This window comes from Oncorhynchus tshawytscha, linkage group LG04 (genome assembly GCF_018296145.1).
Source record: "Oncorhynchus tshawytscha isolate Ot180627B linkage group LG04, Otsh_v2.0, whole genome shotgun sequence".
NCBI classification, from domain to species: Eukaryota; Metazoa; Chordata; class Actinopteri; order Salmoniformes; family Salmonidae; genus Oncorhynchus; species Oncorhynchus tshawytscha.
The window spans coordinates 65,626,615-65,646,791 of record NC_056432.1 but is presented as its reverse complement, the minus strand read 5'-3'; the positions used below and the strand labels follow the sequence as shown (position 1 = coordinate 65,646,791).

The window sequence follows — 20,177 nt, the reverse complement described above, 5'->3', positions numbered from 1 at the left end:
CTTCAAACAAAACAAAGACTCTTTGTGCAGTGAATCTAATTCCTAGGTTTAGTGTGTATTATATTCGCATATTAGAAAAAATATCTTATAGAACATTGATTGTAGTTTGTAAACTTTTTTAGGAGATGAGAATATGCATTGGGGGAGAAATATAAAATATAAACTATCTATTGTAGAGTAGGATGTTTGTGTCTCGACTATAACTTTGGTGATTTAATAGCATCATTTCTGATATATTACAAAACATCTGACACAAACAATTAGGAATCCTATATGACAATGTTGAAACAAATTGAAATGGACCTAACATTTACGAAATTCTCTTAATTGCCCAATTAAGATTATATATTGCATTTTCGATTACACACGTTATAGAGATTATGCCTAGAGCATATCCCATTGACTTTACAGTATGATAACACGAGGAATGAAAAAACATTAATCGAGCACTAGATGTCGGTATAACCCAAGTCAGTTGGACCATTATTCAAACCTCTTCGTGAATTTCTTATAGGCCCATCCTCTCTTTTCAGATGACAGTCAAACCACGGGTCAGTGACATAAAATTAAGATTAAAAAGTCTATACGCGCTTCAGCATTATTCGATGTAATCGATTTACGGATTGCAAAAAAACTGCTATTTGGGATATATTTCAACAATTTGATCTGGAGATTCAGCAGGTTAATATGTGTGAATAAAGGCTATGGAAAGATATAATTTTTAGGCTGACCTGGGTAACATCACTGCAGGCATTTTATTTTGATAAACGATTTTACAATGCATTATCTGACAATGGCTCGCACAATTGGTTAACAAGCTAGTAATCCGTCTGTCTATAGAGACACAAGCACTTAACCTAACCTTAAATTACCCTCTCTACAAGGAGAGACCGGACTCAGTGAAAGCACCACTTTGTTATAACAAAACCTAGGGTTTAGAGGTCAAGAACTGACCCGCTATCTCCGCGACGTGTTCTGTCACTGCCTGAGCCATCAACCCCACAAAGTCCCTCGTGACATTAGTCCATGACATGAGTCTATGATCGATTAATGAATATTTTTATCCATTCGAAAATCCATTTGTGTGTGAGGTAAAGATTGCGTGTGTGTGTATTTAAAGTTTATTTTTCACATGTACAAGTACAGTGAAATGCTTCACTTGAAAGCCCTACCCAACAGTGCAGTATTCAATATAAAAAAGTATAACTAAAAGAAACATTTAAAATAATAAAAACACGAGAAATAAGAAATAATAGAGGAAGATATATCGTGTGTGTGCGTGCGTCTGTGCGTGCGTGCGTTCGTGTGTGTGTGATCTAATTGAGTAAATAGCCAAGTGAAGACAATCTGCCTCACACAAGTATAACCATATGATTTCACCAAAAATAAAAACTAGAATGCCTTCAGTACCAATTTTGTTGTTGTTGTTGCATTAGACAAAATGCACAGTCAAGCCTGTCCAGTTATTATACCTACTCCAAAAAGCCTTTAAAAAAGAACGTATGTTATTAATGCCTTTTTGCCGTTGTCTCGCAAATACATGTATTTCTATACAAAACATATTAAGATCAGTTTTATTACAAGGTGCTCCATCACTGAGAGCTCGTATAATCATGCATTACCTTTGTTTGGACCACCACCCAAAATGGTACCTACATGGTACATAAATGGTACATAAACGGTACATAAATGGTGCATAAAAATTACACTTTTTACAGTATCTCTGCATATTATTTTCTCTACTTCCCTGTCCGACTGGGGCAGAGAGGAGATCAGAGATAAGTTCAAGAATTTCGTCTTCCAAGCCTGGGGAAAATTGAATACCCACAAAACATAGTCCAAATAGGTTTTTGAGTTATTTTAAGATTGATTTGTTGGCTGTGATATTGCAAACTTAATTGAAACTTCAATCGGTTTGATAGTTTAGAGAAATTAGATCACGACATTCTATGAACCATAAAATCATTTACCCTCCATAAAGTATTTGTATTTTCTCTATTCTCATTGCCTATTGGCTACATACACTGCTGGAGCGGAACGTTGTGGTGTAGAATATCTGCTTTCAAACATGAAACATGGAGAGTGCCAAGCATTGAAGGTAAAAAGGGGGATTAGCGAGAAGAAAATGCTCATGCTAAAAGTGTAGACTGCAGGCTTAAATAGCTCAGCTGATAAATGAAGATATAGCAAGCTGCATTGATTACGTCTCATCACATAGCACGCACTAACCCATAGCCCACCTGGACAGTTTGCCAAAACGGTTGGAGAAAAAAAATGTAATGCTAAAAAACTAGGATAATATAGCCTAATAAATATCATAAAGACATAGAAATGACATTAACAGATGTATAGTTAATTTATTATGAATAGCTACACAGCATCTTTACGAAGCACACTACCACAGAGCAGATCTTACACTGGGGGCGTATAGTATCAAAGCACAGAACTACAAGGCAAAATCCAGTTTCAATAGATTCCCTCTCTCTCCTTCGATGATAGGCCTATTCTAGCACCCTATTTCATCCGAATTAGCTTAATTTAAATCTGCCACACCAACACCCGAAGGTGGATTGGGCAATACTAGGCCTAGCTCAGTATGTCCTCATCCAATAACATTCATACAGAGTTAATGGGAGGGGGTACATCTAATAAACACAAATACACAGACACACACAGGTATAAACCTGCGTAAAAGTCACCAAACGTACATAAAACCCGTGCAATCAAATTGTAGCCTACCCCTTGCCATAAGAAACCAAGTTTGGGGTAATCTTTCGATCTTTTACTTATATAGTGTAATAAACAGGCGGTAATATTATCTCAAGTAGCCTATAGCCTAAACATGGATAGAAGAAGCGCTCGCTCATAAAATGGCATACGCGCAAAGCATGATTAACTCACACGTGTATGCTCACTGTTGTACCTGACACACACACACACACACACACACACACACACACACACACACACACACACACACACACACACACACACACACACACACACACACACACACACACACACACACACACACACACAAACACACACACAGTACAGCCAATAGGGTGCTCTGATGATTTCATCTATTACGGCCTGCCTGTGGGTGCCCATGTGTCAGGTCTAGAGTGTCTCTTTCCGACAGTGTAGCCTGTCTGTGATTGGTCACTCGGCCGTTTGCTGCTGGAGTGACGTCACTGCAGGAGAGAACTGTCAGAGGAAGAAGCATTTAGAGAAAAAACTCTATGCTCTCAGGGTAGTGAGAGCAACGGAGGCACGGAGGAGAGCCACAATGGATAAACTAACGGGCCACGGGAGGACCGCGCTTTGATTTATAATCCGTCGAGAGATACCATCTCGTATGCCATCCACGAGAGACAAGTGAAATAACGGTTAAGGGATCTCACAACCTCGGAAATAAACCACCAATTCGACATGGATCGGTTTGAGCATCGACAGCGCCTTTTAGAAACTGGCTGCCTCCACCTGCTTCGAAGGCGGATTTTGGATAAGAAGCGTTTATCGTTTTCTGTACTGTCCTCTCTTCATAGGTACATCATCTGATTTCATTTCCTCGGTAAAAACCTATTCTATAGGCTAGCCATATGCTTCTCATCCTATACCGGAACCCTTACTGCTGCCTTCCACGCGGGTGCGCCTCCCTCCGTTGGATGGCAAAAGAACCAGGAAAAATGTCCTCGCATTGAAAAGTAAGGATTCCTTATTCAATAGACGTCGATGTGAGTTTATTTCAGGCTATATAGCCTACCGCTAGCTGCAGACACTCATCTTTGTTTACCATATCGCAGCCATCAATTCTGACCATAATTTATATATTTATATACAGTGTTAAAGAGTCTGAATTGATCTAGTAAAGCTGGCTAATTATGGGACAAATTAACCTGTGTCTGATCTGATCAACTGTAGCCTAGGCTTATATAGTCGAAAGCGCGGATAGATCTACATCGCCCTGTATAGCCTCTATGACATGTATAGGCCTATTTGTGAAATAAACGCAGTCCTTTTGGTCATGTAGATACTGCTAGGGGTTTTATTTATATGGTATATTGGTTATATTATTTTCTACGTTCATTTAGTAAGATAGTCGGTGTGATGAAATTGGGCAGTTTCAAATGTAGCCTATTGCCTGGTAACCTAACTGTTTTGTAGGAATATCCTCATCCTTACATTAGGATGTGTAATGTCACCCACATACAAAGACATGTACATAAAATATGCAATTATTTAGGCTATTCTGTAACATAGCAATAAAGTTGTGTCAATTTCTGTAAATATTTTAATTGTTGCATTATATTAATAACAAACAACATTGCGTTGTGTTAAATTATTGATGTGTTAAATCGAAATTATTTGGAAATTGCTTACAAGATCACTATTATTCGTGACTTTTTCAATTAAAAGCTATGACGTAAGACGCACTGATAAAGGGAAACGTGGGTTCATCACAAGATTAGTCTTTATTAAAACATGTGCAGAAGGCTCATTATAGATAGACTAGCTACAATACTAAACCCGGTAAAATAATGATGGTCTAAAGGCCTACACGCGTTCTACTTGATGACATGATTTAGCTTGTGTTTTTTACACTCCCTTGTGAGAAATGAATGAATTAGTTAATGAATAGCCCAATTGTGTGTTAGTGTGGGTATCCTCTATGATCGTTTGAAATAGATACATTTTTCCAGGAGGGGTAAGAAACTAAATGATATCCAGATATATAAATAGCCTATAGACTAAGGATTCCAATAATAATATGACATTAATAAGAATAATAATAATAATCATATCATTTCATTATAATGATCATAGGTGACGTATAGTGCCATGCAGTCCTTTCCATAATAGACACAGGCTATTTTTCTGGAAAAGTCGCTAGGCCTATAATAGCGTGCCTACTGCGTGCAAATACGATGCCAATCGATGCAATTAAATCGCCTGTGATATGTTTTTACATGAATTGATCCTCATTATTGTCATAAGATATGTAGTGGGAGTGGAATCCTAAGTGGTGAAGACGGTGATGGTGTATGGGAGCAGAACTATAGGCCTATAAATGGAACATTTCAATGTGAGCCAAGTCCTCCGCTGGTTGAGAGTCTATTGATCGATTTACTCTAAAGTGACTCGGGATTTAATATCGCGATGATTTAAGTTTTGCAGAATTTAAGGATCTTTCACAAAAGGCGGGAAGCTGGTTGCTCGTCCAGGCCAGGCTTGTAGGCCTATAGGCCTACATGCTTGTGATGTCACCATGCATGGGTCTATATCAGTGAGAGTAGTTAGAGATGGAGACAGATTAAAACCTTTCCCAGGGTCTTATTCACCGACCCCATGGCCTGCACATCAACTAATAATCGGAAATATTTCTATTGATGTAGGCCTATTTATTATTATTATATTTTTGGGGGGAAGGGGACACATTTATGGATACCAATTGGTGGTAGCAGTGTCATTATTAGGCTAATTATTGCATTAACAAAATGTTTATTTTTCATGTTAGGTGGAACCCATACGATACTCTGGCAGTATGTACGAGAAGGAGTCGGTTGCTATCTTTGGTTATCTAGCTGTATGAGTGTTACTCGGCCGTCATAAAGCTAGCTAACCGAAAGTAGGAATGTCCTCCAAACCTGCGACTCGGACAGGAATAAATGGTGTCTGGGAGTAAAGACACAAAATAACATAATTGATATGCAATTACAGGCCAATACCTCAGTGCCTTTCCGGTAAGTTATAACAATTTTCCCTAATCACTTATTATAGACATCTGTTGAAACACTTCTGAATTCCTCAAAACCTGCTACAACCCGAAATGATTTTTAATACGTTTTCTTACTTAAGTTAGAGAAGATATTCTCAAAATATAAGTAGGATCATCTTTATAGCATTAAATGAAAAGACAACATTTTCTACAATCATGCTGTGAATTGAAGTGTATATTTGTCCCACTTTTGTTTAGTATGCTTGGAGCAAGAATGCTCTTTATATATTTATTTATTCCATCACGCAAAGCATCTGGAGTGTTTTTGCCTAAAACATCTTCTAAAACGAAAAATACTTCAGAAAAAGCCTTTATTCCGTTCAGAGGAATACATAACTTAATCCAGTCATATGCGTGAACTGTAACAATTGGTATTCAGGCCTGAATATGAATAAAGCTTTGTTGCATAAAAGTATCCACAGTTGAGGCTGTATTCCTTATAGTTCTCACTGCATAAATCAGGTTTACATACACGCAAACACATATTGAATTAAGGTTTAATGAAATGGATTAAGATTTGTAGCTCATATTGATATCATTCTTAAAAAGGTGGAAAGGTTTACATTTTCCAGAAAATGGCCGCTATTATTTTTTTTATTTTTTTTATTTTTTATTTATATAGCCCTTCGTACATCAGCTGATATCTCAAAGTGCTGTACAGAAACCCAGCCTAAAACCCCAAACAGCAAGCAATGCAGGTGTAGAAGCACGGTGGCTAGGAAAAACTCCCTAGAAAGGCCAAAACCTAGGAAGAAACCTAGAGAGGAACCAGGCTATGTGGGGTGGCCAGTCCTCTTCTGGCTGTGCCGGGTGGAGATTATAACAGAACATGGCCAAGATGTTCAAATGTTCATAAATGACCAGCATGGTCGAATAATAATAAGGCAGAACAGTTGAAACTGGAGCAGCAGCACAGTCAGGTGGAAGTTGAAACTGGAGCAGCAGCATGGCCAGGTGGACTGGGGACAGCAAGCCCTTATTAGCCCTTATGACGTATTTAGGCCTACTGTAGTCCAACGCCTATGAAAAAGATGAGCTATGTAGGCTTTGCCTACCCCTTGCACTGATATTCTGAATAAGCGTAGGCTAATGATATCTTTCAGTCGATATTAAGTCAAGAGATCCATGTCATTACATAAACGCATCATTTCAGGAATAAAAACATGTAGTTGTGTTCTCACATTGAGTTGTGTTACCTAGAAAGGAAGAACACTTAAGATATTCATGGTTTTTGTAGATTTTAAATGCATTATACCTCCCATGTGAGTCACACAATACTTTTACGCATTGTGTGCACACCTAATCGCCCAAATGATTCAAGTGTCTCAATTTGGACTTTCTGCCTGGCCCTTCACGGTGCTATAGCCGTCCTTCAAAAGGCAACTTCTATAGCTTCTCTTGGAGAACCAAATCCGGGGATGCATTTTCATTCAACCAACAACTCCTCTCAGAGCCTACAGTGGCTCTCAATGGCTGGAGCGCGCTCCTGGCTAATTGGTTTGATTCAGTAGGAGGAGGCTATACGCTGGATTTGTGAAACGACCAAGCGAGCTTTTCCCACGACCGGACAAAACTCTCCATTCAAGTGTGTCACCAGACAATTTAGAATTTCCACTGGTCAACCCAGTGACATACGGCCCACCAGTCGCTATTCTGATAATCTCGTCCTTAACCAAAACCGCATCCTATTGATGTCTATTCTGAGCTTTACATTACCCAAGTGTTGGCCGATATCTAAATTCCTACTCAGGTATTTTAATACTGAGAGTAGGCTAGTTGTTGATGATGGAAATGAACAACTATGATCAACTCACTTGATTTGAACACTTCATATTCTAATCAATCTCAATATATGTTTAAAATATCCATCTATACGTATTTATTGTAGCTTCACCTTTCTTCACTAACTGCATGCTGATTGCACCTCTACTCTACTCAAAACAAAAGCCTTGTGTCCTCCAGCCTGCCTATCTGAATCTCCTCATCAATAACTGTAATGCAGGCTCTGGTCCAAACAATTCCCAACAAAGAAGAATGGAGACATTATCTAAATCAACCACATCTATCTCACCACTCTATTCTTCTCTAGGCCTAATCCAAATAAACATGTCCTTTGAATGTTGTAGAAGAACCCTTGGCATGACTATTCTATAACCCGACAATGGTCAAATTAATTGTCGCTGAATGTTAGTGATGAGAATTCAAGCGTATTGTTTTAATGGATACGTGTAGTTTTTTTTCTCACTATTGCAATTGTATTGTATTTGGAAATGTCTTTGTTATTGTCAAAGGTTGATCCAGTGCCCTTGTCACTGCAGTGGCTGCCTGAGATACACACAGAAACTCTGCAGTGTGAACAGCACACGCTGTCTACTATATGGTAAGTAAGGTATACAGTACATGTGCATATTATATGGTAGAGTAACAGCTAATGGCAGATATAGAGAGGCATGATGAGAGGAGAGAATATGAGAGAGAGGTTGAAAACAGAACATGAACCAATGTGGGTGTGAATGACAGGTGCTAGGATGCAGCTCCGTGCCTCTTGGCTTCAGGTTTCTCTATGCCTCCATGGGAGCCTTGGTGGAGATGAAGATGTGTAAAAGCTCCAGTATGTTCCTGGTTTGTGCTGGTGGCAGCATGACCCAGATCTGAGCTGGCTCCCTGTAGTCGTCAGGTTCTGACGCTGCTGCCTTCAGCTTTGTACTACAGAAAGGAGGAAAGAGCAGAGGAGGAGTAAAGGAGGAAAAACGCTGAAACTTCAGCATCTGCTTCAGCCACTTCTTTCCTCTGAATCCATTCTGTTTACAAAGAGGCTGTCTGCCTGTTTCATCTCATGTGGGTTTTGTTTTCCGACCCGCCACCCACCCACCACCCACGTTTCTCACTGATCTTCAAAAATGCATTCTCCCTGAAGATGGAGGAACTATAGTCTCCATCTCCCACTCCCTCTCTCATTCTCTGCTTTTATAGGCTAATCATAGAATAACCTCCTTTATGGACTCTAAATTCATTTGACTTGACACAGTAGCAAGCAGATTGCTATTCTGAGTAGATCTTACAGCCTGAAATTATATTTCCTCTTATTCATGAAGGCATAGATTAGAACGCTAAAATAGAAATTAGTATTATGAGTCTCTTTTACAACAATTTAATCATGAATCTTTTTTGTGAAATAAATAACTATTGATGAACAAGTGCGCTCTTTACATTAGACCATCTGCTAAACGGGACAACGCACCACAACAAAGCATTTTTTGCTGGCAAGATGTAGGGTGGCTGGCGGGTAATCTTTTTTCTCCCCGGCATCTAACCACTCTCTGACGAGCTGGCAACCCCTTTAATTAATTAACGATGTTGAGAGCAGCTCGTTCTCTATTGTCTCCAATACACTGACCCCCTCCCACGGTCTGAAACGACAGCAGGCTCACATACACACTAAAGCAACATTGCAGCCACTATGGGTAGCACAAAGCCAGTACAATACATGCCATACAGTCTACTGTACACCATTGCTTGAGTCAAATAACCAGACGGCACTCTATTAAGATTACTATCAAAAGCTTCACCCAGAGTCTAGTACTTTGTAGTGGTGTGACTGTCAGATACAAAGGAATTACAGTTATTCTGTCCTTTTATTTCCCTAAAGACAGATTATGTGGTAGTTGCCATGGCAGTGATAAAAGGGGGTCTGTTTTGTGCTTTATTTCCTCCACAGTGACTGCCAGCCATTCACACCAGGTCTGGATTGAGCGAGGGAAAAGTGGCACAGTCGTCACAAAAAAGGAGAAAGCAGGAGGGGAAGAAAAAGGCCAACCCCCTTGTCCCTCTTCCCTTAAATCTCCATCACCGGAAGCCTTTGGTGCCATCTGTGCCCCCGGAGAAAAGGACGGACGAGATGCCTCCACCCTGTGCCAACGGGGACAAAGGAGCTGCCAGTTAGAGCGGCCCCCCTCGCAGGCAACCAGAGGACTCTGTGTGACTGACTGGGGCTGAGCTACGGAAGCCATCTTGATGGAGAGTCTTGCTGCTGCTCCTAAAATGGCTGTGTTGGCATGAGGTAGGGCTGGCAGCACCATCGGTTCTATCGGGCTTTTCTCCATCACTCCCCTCATCAGTAGGCTAGCCTCTGTCAGCCCTCTCATCTTACCCTCTCCAGTCTGAACTGGCTAACGAGTGTGGCAGGGTTTAGGAGATATTAGATCAATTAACGCTTGTAGGCTAGAGAAAAAGCAGCCCCATCCATTACTGTTTAGATGTTAACGAGGCATTGCATTAACGAACTGACTATAGCCTTGTTTGATTTTTTGATTGTAATGTGCGTTCAGCACACTTTGCAACAGACAAGCAGTTATATATTTTTTTATAATACACCACATTAAATACACGTATTTCCATATGAATAAATATTTATCTCTTAAATAATCCTAATTTTGAACATATATCTTTCTCTCACACATGCACGCACGCATGCACACTCTCTCTCACACACACACACACACACACACACACACACACACACACACACACACACACACACACACACACACACACACACACACACACACACACACAGACACACAGACACACGCTCATACAGACACACAATCCTTGCACTCTCAGGTTACATAAATCGGGTCATGTCAGATGATGATGACCTTGTGGCCTTCAGCCACAGAGCAGAGCTAGCTCACTCGTTGGTCATTACACCTTCAATCAGTCTCAAACCTACATTCAACCCTCACATCTCAAACCACTGTTTGTCTCATACACACATCTTACATATGTGTCTTACATCTAAACCCACTGTTTTCATATACTTAGCTTACAACTTCAGTCTCACTCGCGATACGTCTATTGTGTATGCATTCATACCTCATACTATGTTGTGTCTCCTACCTATGTACATTTTCTATGTTTCACCACTATTGTACATCATTTGCACATTCATATGCACCTTACCAGATGTCTTCGAGCTACAATTGTTCCTGTATATTCTGTAATTTCAAAGATCTGGCTATTGCTTACGTTGCACATGGAATTACAAAATACAAAGTGATAGACCTTTTAATTTTCCATCATTGCACCTCATTGTTTACTTCCACTCTTGGTTACTTTGGCTACTTGATATTAAGCTATAAACTATTCAAAAAAGGACAAATGTGCACAGGGGGTTTAGCCCTAATTAGTTTCAGTCATTTCAGATGTTGTCTTTATGTATAACAGAGATGAACTACAGTTTATATATCCTTATTATCAGCACTTTTTTAAATTGATTTACATCTGTCATGAAAAATGGGCATATTCACAAAATAAGAAAGACAACAACAACTATGGTTGTATCTGTGTGTTTATCATAGAGAGGGAAACACGATTTACAGTACAGTAGGCCAGGCCTGCCAGTCATGTTGGATGGTGTACTGTACAACATGTTCTGTTTATATTATCATCTGGGTTATGGTGAAGAGTATAATTGGAGTATGATTTTTCATAGGTTTAAATTATCAGTCAATATAACAGGGCAAATGTATTTCTATACAATATATTTCTATACACTATAGATGTTTCTATAGGCACCTCACCTTGAACTGAAAATATGTCTCTTGGTCACAGTACAGGATGAAATGATTATAATGATCAGAGCGGGTCATTGCTTTCATTGCACAGACTGCTGTTGCTATGCAACTTAGAAATTACACGTTGAGACAATTAGCTGGACAATTATGTTAACAAGCTAGGAATATGAATATGGCATGATAAATGAAAAAAAGGTAGGCTACCTAATGTAGGTTATGTGGTTGATATCACGTTAAACTGAATTTCACAAAGTCTAATATTACAGAGACTGCAAGGCAATATTACATATATGTAATCTGACAATGTACTGAAAATATTTGATATCGAAAATAAATAATCATATTCTTTTGAACAAGAAATGATTCGCATACTCACTGAAGGTAGGACCTTGTCTGTCTATTTAGAAACCGATGTCCAACACAAACCGGATGCAAAGCACGACCTTGAGATAAGATAATTTGCAATAGAAAACCCACAAATAAACGCTAATATTTATAAAAATACTTTACATACGGCCTACTTAATCCATCACTATTAAAGACCACATATTTGTAAGGAAGAAAACACCTAAATATAGCCTGTTACTGAATCATTGGCTTTACAGAGATAACAAATAAAGGAAACAATGATGCAACTGCAGCCGTTAATGAAGAGCACCAGACAAGCTCTGTATATTAACATAATTGCATAGAAACGAGGAGAGAATGCAGAGCCCTCTTTAAAGGAACAGCAGCACATTAGAGGCGCGGGCTGCAGCCTTGTATTCGCGTAGGGTTTAGCTGCACGAGACACGCGACAGCAAAGTGGAAAATGTGGGATTAATTTTTGCCAAATGTAAAAATATCCAGTTTAACCCGAATATCCCCTAAATCCTGAAGTCCCTTTACTGTAACTAATGAAATGTAAAAGCCAGTGTAGATCATCCCTTACAGTAGGGTATCTTTTTATGAAACCTTTATGGCAGCCAAACGAAACCACACCAGATACAAAGAGAGAGTGACTTATAATACATACAGCCTAATGCCTCCTATATGGTAAATACAATGTCAATTGTTAAATTATGATTTCATTTAATTACAACAACAAAAAATAGGCCTATAGACACGTTCCACCTGACATCATATGGTATATTATGTTTCTATGATATTTTGATTTAGGGATAATACCCCACTAAATCATGTAGGGAAATAGCATTCATTTGGAGCAACATTAATTCGTATCCCAAAAAAATGCATGCTTGATTGTTTGTACACACAAGAATAAGATCGCAATGCTTGTTGAGTGATTATACATCCATCTTACGTGCATTGGATGAAAGATCTACAGTAGCTAGCCTACCCATACGTGCATGTATTCATCATCATGTACATTACATGGGATGATAAATGATTAACCACTATGTATTTTAGTACAATCAAAGATTACTGTAGCTTTAACATAACAAAGAAAAAAATGTGCCTTTATTATGATGAAGGAAATCCACTATGCCTTTAATACAACAAAGGACAACTGTGCCTTTAATGCCCAGGCAACCTTTAATTAGACTAGCAGTCTCTCCATAGGGGGGAGGGGCCTCCTCATACCTGATTTACATATTCTCAAGGCCTCCATCGCAGATGTGTCACTGCATAGAATACAGGGATGGGCAGATATAAAGAAGCTTACTGGAAGAAGCAAAGGACTAGCTCTACACACAATGTGTTAATTAAACCTACAATCAGTTGTAGGGAATCTCATAATGAATAGCATTTGATGTAAATATGATGATGTGTGTGTGTGTGTGTGTGTGTGTGTGTGTGTGTGTGTGTGTGTGTGCGCGCCCAAGGCAAAGCCTATGACATTGAATATGCTTTGTTAAGTCTATTCGAATACTATCACATCTGGCTGTATCAATTAATTAATCATTTCCACTATGTGGATTAGGTGCCATAGCAACTATTCTCACAGAGCATGGATGTGAGTTATTTTGCATTCATGTGAGAGAAAGTTCTTACAGTGATAATTTCCCACCATATAGCTGTCATAAAATCCTCATATCCTATATATTCTACTTTCAACACATGAATGCAGATACAAAGACTGTTCCATTTCAGACTGACTGTGGGACTAAAATAGACCTATTTTGATCCTGATGCTTCATGTCCCATTTACTCAGAAACAGTGGGCTTGTATTTGGATGATTCTTACTACTAATTGGGGGGCGATATAGAGAATGCTCTGTCTATAATCCTCCTGGTTGACAGGTTTAAAGGTTATGAAATCTGTAAACATGACTGATCTCTTTGTTTTCATTGGGTGGATTGATTTCATATGGCCTAGTTCCCAGTTAATGAAGAAGACTATTGCTGTTACAGTAGACTACATGCATATCTCCCCATTGTCTTCAATCCTGATTGTTAACGCTGGACACAGGGAATTATTTGCTGGTGATGTGGTGGGAGCCAGTTGTACAGTATGTAATCAGTGGTTTGTCAGTGAATGCAGTAGCATTGCAATCTAATTCAGCACCTAGGACAGCATCAGTTTAAGGCAGATGTTTTTACTGTAATGGCTGGTGATGTTGCATTCTGCACGCACATGTGCCGAGTAGATGCACGTTTTAATTAGACATTGGCTGTGTGAACCAAAACACGTTGATTTGAACAACTAGCTCTCACAGTCTCACGTCAGAATTAGACGTTCATCCATGTTTCTCAAATGTCACATTTCGAAGTGTTTAAGGTTAAGTTTAGGCATTAGCTCCACATTTTTAAGGTTAGGGTTAAGTTTAGGCACTACTGTAACTCCAAAGTCTTAAGGTTAGGCGTTAACTCCAAATGATTAAGGTACGGTTTAAGGTTTGGGATAGGTTTAAAACAAAAATCTCAAAAACAACTTCCTATCGCTGAATTAGAACAACCAACGTTAAGCCCATCCTCCATCCTGTCCACAACACCCTAGCAAAACCCAAACCTATTTGACTGTAAAAGCACTCACTGTTGCCTCTGGTGGCCGGTTTCCACATCATCTCCCAATGTCCTCAGACATGGATGGACGTCTAATATTGACTTGTATCACGAGTGACCTGGCTGGATTTAAATGTGTTCTATAAGAGAATGGGACAATGCTATCTTTCCGCAATGTGATTAATACCACATTGTAGGGTGCCCATAGACACGGCAGTCTGAAATGCACACGTGAACAGAAAGACACACATGCACACACACACACACACACAGACACACACACACACTCTCACTCTCACTCTCACCCACGTACAAAACATCCATACAGATTCCTGTTAAATGTCTCTTTTAGCTCCTGGCACTGGGGAACAGAGCAGAGAGCCACAGTGAGCTGTGATCTTTGAGCCTGGGCTGCAGGGCTGCAGGTTGGTGTAGTGCACTGTGTACTACAGCTGTCTGTCTGTAGCTAGTCTGCCTGTTGGTAAACAGTAGATGGAGTCCACATTATCATTCTGCTCCTGGCTCCCCTCCACAATGACTGCTTTGTGAGGAGAGCTCTTGACGGAGGTCCACCACCCCTCTTTCCCACCATTGTGTGGGTGGGTGCTGCAGGAGACACAGGGGGTAATGGGGTGGGAAAGACGCTCCAGACCAGACACTGCCAGATGCCTGCATTAGCGCCAAAACCATGAGAGTGCCCCCTGGAAAAGCAGCCCCTCTCCCCGTTTTTCTATGTATTTATGTCTGTGTGTGTTAGTGAATGTGTCTCAGTGTGTGTGTGTGTGTGTGTGTGTGTGTGTGTGTGTGTGTGTGTGTGTGTGTGTGTGTGTGTGTGTGTGTGTGTGTGTGTGTGTGTGTGTGTGTGTTTTGCACAAATGATCAAATTAGTTTAAAGCCCTAAATTAGCTATTTTTTAAATGATGTTGCACTGTTAAAATAATAAGTTAAAGGATAATCAGAGGCATGTGTTTAAAATATTATTCATAGTTACAATGTTGGAAAACCTAAACGTATCTTAACTCACTGAGTACGCTGGGGGTTACTGCCCCTCATAAAAGCTTCAACTACCTTGTGTCTATAACAGCCAGCATATTAATGGTTGTTTATGGGAGAACAATTTTCAATCATTCACAGATGTAAAATCTTCACTGAATTTTATGATTTAAAAAGGCATAATTTGTTAGTATGGATTAACAATTTGGCATTGAGAATGTCATGTTACATTTGAGCTGGGTGGCAGACTGTATTCCCGATTTCCCTTCCCCTACAGACAGGCTATTAATTAAATGACAATCACAATATATTACCCTGTAAAAGGAGGCAGCCAGAGGGAAAATGAGAGAGAAAGGAGGGAGAGAAGTTGTTTTTACCAAGGGGCAGACAACAATATTTCACAGTAAGGCATTCAGACAATGATAATAGGTGATAATGTATGCAGGAAGAAAAGAATGAGAGGTAAACAAAGGTAATGAAAGAGAATGTGAGAGGGATAGCACAGAAGAGCTCACTTAAATATCATGTTTAAAACAGTTGTAAAGAGAGAGAAATTATGTTTGAGCGTTAACAGGTTTATCCATTCAGAATGTAAGGTGGTGGGGAGTTTGTGCGTGTGTGTGTGTATTTATGCATAGTATCTGTGTGTTTTTATGCACTTCTGTGTGTTTATATGTTTGTGTGGACAGTCAGTGTGTGTGTTGGGGGAGGGGATGTACTGTCTGCCTCTGTGTGTCTGTCTGTGTTTCCATGTGGCTGAGGCTGCAGCTGGCATATTCATAGACAGGGTGAACAGGGGTCTGGGAGCTGTCTGGAACCACCTTGTATTATCCCACTAAGGAGCTCAATCTGAATCAAATGCAAGATACCGATCATACTTGGGTTATGACTATAAAATGAGTTCTTTCTTTTCAGAGTGTTACCGTAGCTCTATTCTGCCATTTCTCATGAGGTCAAGTGGGCTGTTAGAGAATGGGTTAACAATAAGAATAGAATGGCTGTGAATGCTTCTGTTACACCTCCACTGAACACCTAAAGCTGTGGTTCCCAAATCCCACATTGTACTGTAGCTGAAGCCTTGTGGATTTTATCAAGACCCCGCTGCTAAACACAACCAATGAATCAATACAGTTTTTTCACCATGATCCAGGCAGAATTAACAACTGACGGGTGGGTTCAGACCCATGTAGATAAACACATTTAAGTAATCTTCCATCACATTCAATGTTATAACTTGTCCATAAAAGGGACTAAATCACACACCCTGCTCTGAGCTTTGTCTAAAGATTGTATGTTTTACACTCCCTCTCCTCTCCTCCTGTGAGGATACCTCAGCTGCGATCTCGTCTTAATCTGGGGATAAACGCGATTATCCCGCCAAGGATTGTTCTCAGCTTTGTAACGGCAACAGGGGACCTTTCACATCTCTTTTCTTCCCATGGCCCAGTGGCCATAAACAGCGTGGACCCCCAGACATGGGCCTGCCTCAGCTTACAGGCATTAGTATGGAGACAGCGGCCAGAACAGCCCTAGCTAAAGGCTATGGTGTTTTCACCAAATGTGGGCAAACAATTGGTCAACCAAACAAGTTTTAATGACCACTTCATCATAAATAAAGGCATTTTGTATCCATTTATTGTGGGATCATTTAGAAAAGGTTAAGGAATGTATCACTAGATAGTCTTCACCTCCATTGTGCTGCGTGTATCTCTCTATCTGCGCATCACTCACACGACCTGTGAACATTTCAGGCTGTCTGTCAAGTTCAAGTTCACAGCGGTGGGAATGTCTAGACTCTGATTCACATTCAGTACTTCTTCATCTACTTTTGTCAACCCCCTTCCCATCCTCCCCCTGATGGTCGTGTCCAAGGCAGGCTGGGGGAGCCCAGTGTTCTGTGGCGTTTCCGTGGCGTTGCTATGACAGAGGGGCTGCAGCGTTGTTATGGTAGCAGGCCTGGCGGGCCCAGCTATGTGCTGGTGAAAGGGACAGCCTGTCAGAAAGTGTGTGAGAAGTCCCTTAGGTCCCCCTTACAGCTGGGCAAAGGCACCCTGTCCCCCCACTCTGGTCCCCCTCCCATCCTCCTCCTGTCCCCTAGCAGACAGGCCAGAGCCTGGGAACACAGAAGCACAGAGAACATTTTATATTCATTAGACTCCCCTCTCTCCATCACTCACTCCTTACCTCCCTGTCTCCTTCACTCTCCCTCCATCTTTCTCCCATCCTGTCTCTCCTATGCATCCCTCCCTCCCTCTCTGGGACAGTAGAAGCAGGACCCTCTCATCTGTCTGCCTCTTCCTACCCTACTAACTGGGAGCTCATCCAGTCAGGTTGAGGCTTTCAAATACAAATGGACTGGAATGGTGCTAAAGACTTTGAGTGAGAACACTGGGGGCTATGTGTATTTGGACATTTTAAATGAACCTGAGTGTGTGTGTGTGTGTGTTTTGTTGAGGTCTCATTCAGGACTGAGGACGAGTATTGAGCATAAAAGGCTGATGATTTGCATAAGCTGCATGCTGTCTGAGGGTTTGGCGGCGAGGGGAGCCGCAGAGAAAAAAATATATGAGAGAACATAAAAAAGAAAGAGGGAGAGATCCCGCATTGTGGAGGAAGAGAAAAAAGAGGGGGCTTGAATAAGGGAGAGGGTGGAAAATTGACAGAGAAAGGGTCTGGCCAAGTCCCCCGGTGGGATTAAATTGTCCAGAAACCTCTCTATATATAATTTGGTGAAATTGGTAATGGTGCGGGTAGACTGCCCCGTGTATATTCAAAACTTGATGAGAGACAGCTAGATTTGTCTTAGTTGTTAAGTTGATGACAGTTAAGGATGACGCAATAAACACAGTTATCAGAAAACTGTAATATCCCACATGAATTCACAATGATTCTTTTTATTGGTAAAATCTGTCCTTTTCTGTTTCTGTCCTCTCTGAAATTACTTTGCACATACTGTAACACAATTGTCCTTATTATTCATAACATTTCTATTGGTGTACTCCAAGTACCGAAACTGGTGTTAATGTGTTTTGAATAACCCAATGTAGAAATAGATGGAAGACTGTACATCCACATTTATTTTTTAACCAATCATTCACTGTCTGACACATTCCCTGCTCCCAAACTAGATTCCATCAAGCATCAAGGCCAAGATCATTGTCATCCCTCCATCTTACTGTGACCTAAAACAATACTGGTCACTGTTTACAGTTAACCAATACGCTGTGTTCTGGGTTCTTGTGTTAAGCAACGTGACATGGGTGACTTACATGTTGTTTTTTTATCTCTGTGCCTCCAGGTCCTGCTGGTGTTGACAACCTCCAGAGGAAGCCTCTTCCATCAGCCCTGAGCCCTGAGCCCTGGGCCCTGGCAGTCGGTTTAGACGCACCAGCGGGAATAGCATGTCAGATCCCAGGATGTCACGCAAGGCCTTCCTCATTGGCATCCTCTCCAGTCAAACACTGAGAAATTAGGGCACTGAAGAATCCCCCCTAAAATTAATGCTTGGAGAGATTTACTGTAAGGACAATGTTTGGAGTTATTAGAAGAAATTGTTTGCAGAAGTTGCACACGGATTATCTGCAGAGATATTGCACTTGGGTAATGAATGTTCTCTTTTCCCTGGCTGAGAGTGTATAGTTTCAATATAACTTTTAACATTACAGCAGAATGTAAGACAATGTGTGTATGATGTGAAATCAAAAGGGATGAGATCAACATGTGTTCATACCTTAATCTAAGTGTGTGTGTGTGTGGTCCGTGTGCGCGTGTGAGTGTGTGTGTGTGTGGTTTGGTCCCTATTGTACTATTTAGAGTACTCTGGAGTGTACTGGGCTTCAGAGAAGCACTACAGTGCCCTAATGTGTGGGCTGCTTACAAGAGAAGCTCTCTGGATGTCTATCCTCTGTCATGTGCAATTAGTTACTTTATGAATAGAACTGACTACTCTATGCAAATAAATGTGAATGACTCACCCTCTGGCTGTATTGCAAATGTTGTTTAATGTTTGACTGACACAGTGAAAAGAAAGACATTGTTTGGTGAAGATTCCATCCATTTACTGTATATCCATCAAATGCTGCGTTTTTCCAATTACAAATATTATCTGCATGTGTTCATAGTGATCAGGGAATGTTCTACATGAAATGTGTTGGATACAGTATTGAAGCAGTCAGATTAATAGCCGTCTCATTGCCTGATTGTTATTATTATCCTTATTCAGAGAGATAGACAGTTTTGAACATACCTGCAATAAAGAAAGGGACACATACTTGTACACTAAAGTCATACAAAACATGTTTTTGTAATTGAGTTCTGACTTGTCATAACTTCTGTGCTGTTTGAATTGAATGTGTATACAGAATAAATAATTCAACAGATGTCTAAAAGATTCTAGTGTTTTTTATTGCAAATACAGAAATGATTGATATTGAAGTTTATATGTCTGCATTTAGACAGGCAGCCGAATTCTGATTTTTTTTTAACCAATCTTTTCACATCAGATCTTTTTCAGAGATGATCTGATTGGTCAAAAGACTAATACGTGAAAAACAGATCAGAATTGGGCTGCCTGTCTAAACGCAGCCTAGAGCTACAGACTCTGATAACTACAGTATGTTGCTCTTAAAGACAGTATGTGTATTAGCACCTTGGAAAGCACACCACAATAGAAAGCTGTTGGTAGATGGGTCTGGATCTTCTATTTACCAGATGAGTGTGAATATTATGCAACCAATCACCTTTATTTTGAAATGTGAACACAGGCCTACAACCGTTTGGACATAAACAAACCCTCCTCATGAAGGCTTCTGAAGTAGCCTAAAATAAACCAAAAGTAGCCTACCAAGGATTACCAGATGACCAGCTCTCAGGTTTGCTGGTCT

At 40.3% G+C, this 20,177-nt stretch overlaps 1 long non-coding RNA gene across 1 annotated transcript; it reads left to right on the top strand.

Moving 5' to 3' along the window:
- The first annotated feature begins 5,514 nt into the window (after positions 1 to 5,514).
- Positions 5,515 to 19,669, top strand: LOC112263747. Its single transcript, XR_002955531.2, has 4 exons — positions 5,515 to 5,744; positions 8,071 to 8,159; positions 9,498 to 9,839; positions 18,593 to 19,669. It is a non-coding gene; the product is annotated as an uncharacterized LOC112263747 (long non-coding RNA).
- Positions 19,670 to 20,177: the final 508 nt, after the last annotated feature.